This window comes from Triticum aestivum, chromosome 1B (genome assembly GCF_018294505.1).
Source record: "Triticum aestivum cultivar Chinese Spring chromosome 1B, IWGSC CS RefSeq v2.1, whole genome shotgun sequence".
Lineage (NCBI taxonomy): Eukaryota > Viridiplantae > Streptophyta > Magnoliopsida > Poales > Poaceae > Triticum > Triticum aestivum.
Window position 1 is genome coordinate 535,902,698 of NC_057795.1, and position 3,809 is coordinate 535,906,506.

Here is a 3,809-nt window from a genome sequence, read left to right on the forward strand (position 1 = left end):
AATCAACGGCTGAAATGCGTCGGCGCGGACGCGCCACGCGTCTCCTCGGTGTCCGCTGCGGCCCCACTTGGCGGCCACTCAACTACCGCCTGTCGTCTAATTTATGACGACCACCGACAGCGGGCCCACTAGTTAGCCGATGGAAGCGTCCTTTTTTAATCATGCGTGCGGCGGGGGCTGGCCTCATCCACTTCCGGCCACATCTGGCCCCCCACCAACTTTCGTGCTTCCTCGCCTGCGACATGCCAAACCCTAGAAAATGGGCCTCTTTGGCAGCAGCTCCGGCAATGGCAAGAGCACCCCTGGCGCCTCCTCCTCCCGTGCTCCTCCCCTCCCCCCTTCTCCGCCGCCGGCGCGTGCCCGCCCAGGTCGGCGGCGCCTGCACATCCCAGTGCACCAAGCGTGGTGGCACTAGGAGTACAGGCAGCCGCAGCCCTACCCCAACGTGACGCTGCCGCACCACTGCCACCTCAATCCGCAGTGAATCCCGGTGTCGGCGGTTTCGCGGACACATCGGGGGCACGACGAGGAGGTGCGCAGGCGCCGGGTGCAGCTCACGCCGGCATAGCGACAGCTGCCCGAGTACGCCGCCGACTCTCCCAGCTGGGAGGCTTGGTTTACCCTCGAACACGAGAAGCAACGACGGCTAGGCGTCGACGCCAACCCGCCGTTTCCACAGCCGCCACCGCGGGTAGAGCCGAAGGAAATGGAGGCGGAGGCGGAGTACCAAGCCGCTCTCGTGGAGGCTATGCAGCACGCGCTGGAGGCTAGCCCACATGCATTGGGGTGGGCCGGAGCGTGCCCTTGCCTTCTCGGCGGCAGGGGACTCCGTCCACGCCCCACTCTTCGACCCGCCTCCATCGCCGCTGCCCATTGTCGAGCCCAAGCCGGATCCGAAGCCGGCGCGAAAGCACTCGCCGCCACCAGCCCCTTGGCCGGAGGAGGCCTACACGTGGACCGGTGTGTACCGCGAGTGGGGTGAGCGCGCCTCTGGTCCACTACGCCGCGACGCCAGAGGAGGAGGCGACCCACCTTGAGCGCTGGAAGGCGCACTGGCTCGCCCAGGAGGAGGCCGACGGTGAGCGGCAGATGAGCTACGAGCAGCTGCTGCAACGCGGCGCGGTGGCGCTGCGGCTTGAGGAGGAGGAGGAGGAGCGCGCCCGACGAGCCGCAATGCCGACGCCCTAGCAGATGCCGGAGGAGGCTGTCCTGACAGCGTACCAAGCGACGTTCGGGTGGGCTGGCCCTGCCCCGTCTTCATCGACCTCACCGGCGCCGACGGCGACGTCAAGGGTAAGGGCAAGGCGGCGGACGTCTTGGACAGCGTGCAGGCATCAGACTTTTTTTATGTTTTTATTAATGTTTAATTAGTTTAAGTGGACTTTGGCCAGCTGTTGACCGGCCACTTTAATGTTTAACTATGTTTATTTCTGCAACCTGTTTTTTCCCAACGTCGGCTGATTTGAATTCGCCTTTCGTTGGCGGTCAAGCCGACCCAAAATGCGGACGCGCACACCCGTCTGACGGATGCAAATGGACGACAAACCGCGCGCCCGTTTGAATCGCTCCGTTGGAGTTGCTCTCACAACCAACTAATCTGCCATATGCTTCCGAGAGGACAGACACCACCACGCACAAAGTTCCACGTACGTAGTACATTACTCCAATAGCGTACGACGGCCGGGACGCATGCGCGGCAATTACATGTGATGTACTAAGAGCCACGAAGTCAGATCACCTGATGACACTGTCGCGTACGTACGTCCACCTCGGCCGGCCCGCCTGCTTTCCGCCGGCCGGCCGGACGGCCGGTTCCGTGCGGGTGCTCGCTTCGCGGACGTGCGCCGGAGTCTCGATCCGTCGGCGCGCGCGCGTGTCCCGCATGCATGCGCGTACGTACGCATCATGCATGCATGATGCCCCCGACGGAGCCAAAGCTCCGGGCGGAGCGGGTTGATTAATGATTGGGGCTCTCATTAGCTAAGCTAGCTAGGAGTAGTAATATTACTGTGCAGCACTAGTACCTAGCAGTTACATCAGTATGATGGAACAAGCATTGCCGGCACGGCACGCCACGAACGTACAGACTCATGAAGTGCACTGTGTTGATCATGATTACCAGTACTTCCAATTAATCATCCCATGAGGCATTAAGGCCGGCGTGCTTGTGGCCCATAAATCCATAACGACGGCAAAGATACAGACATGATCGATTGGTGGAGAACTGGACATGGAACTGGTACGTACGCGCGCGCGTAGACATCAAGGAGAGAGAAACTGGACCCTAGTACGTAGTACACACATGGACCGCGTGCATGGAGCAGGTACGTTCAAACATTTTTCAGGCACAGGCAGTGCATGCATGCATGCCCGTTGATCGTGGAATTCCGCTGAAACTTGGTCGGGCGGGCCGACGACGCTGGCTGAGCCAGGGATGCAATGATCTGCTTGCTCTCCACAGGCCGGCCCCAGGAGCCAGGAGGCATGCACGACCCATCACGTACAGCGTGCATGCGCTCCGGCCGATGGCACAGACGCGCGGGCAGCTATCTGCCATGCATGCATCGAGAGGTAATCGGAATCCCTAGCGCTAGGCTCAACGTGTCTAGTCGAGTGTGGAGTACCAAAGAAATGTGCCTGTGCAACGCATGTGTACTGTTGTGTTTCTATTGAGATTGACCTCGTCTTAGCACGAGCTGTTGCCGATTGATTGGCTGCCCCTCGGCGTAATATGGGCCCAGAAGTAATGGACCATGCGGTCTAACGTGATAATGTTTCACCAACCATGTTTGGATTTGTTGACATGATCGAATGTAGCAATAGTAAACGTCAAAGTGCTCTGCCCGCATCAATCAAACCTATGTGTAGTGTAATGACCCATCTTGCGCCCCCCCCCCCCCCCCCCCCCCCCCCGCCCACACACACACACCACACACATAGACACACAAGGTACCATCTTGTAAAACTTGCTGATCAAGAGTGGTAAAAGACCCATAAATGAATGTTGTGAAGAAACTGTCACTAACCAACCGATCCAGTATTTTTTTCCTAGGTCCTACATGTCAGTACCAACCGTCTGGAATAATCTTTTTTAGTACTAATTTTGATATCTGAATCAAGTGCTATTTGCTCAAATTAAAAAAATCGCAGAACTATATTTTTTATGACTCCTTTAAGGAAAATTCATATCTTGGGTTGATATATTGTCCATAACCTACAGTAAAATTTTATCTTGGAATTTTTCGCAATAGTATGAAGTACTATAAACAATTTTTTTCAGATTTTCCTTAGAGTAATAAACCCATAAATAGTAAGTTATTCACTTGAAGTAATTTTGCCCAACCTAAACCCTAACTAGGCCAAGCCCAGCCTGGTAGGTCTGTTTCTCCGATCCGTATTTTTCTTCTTTTATATTTCCTTCCCCTTTGTCGACGACTGATGGGAGCTAGTGGGACCCACCAGTCATGACATCATCAACTCCAGCACCCAGCGCGCCGGGCACAGGCCGGACAACGACCTCTACTCTCTCTTTTCCTCGTCCTCCACCGAGTCCCTCACCGTTATCTCTCCCCCTCCTTTACAGCCTCAGTGTCATCGCCACTCGCTTCGCCGCAACAATCCACGATGGAATCAGATATTGAACAACCTATTAACCAGGTGTAACAAGTTCATCAATTTATCTCTAGTTAGAGCCCAACGAGATTACATTATCAGTGGACTGGCCCAACATCGAAGCAACCAGGACATCTTTTCATTGAACGGTGTTGTAGATACCTTTTCTCCAAAACACATCGTTTTAGTGAGAACAT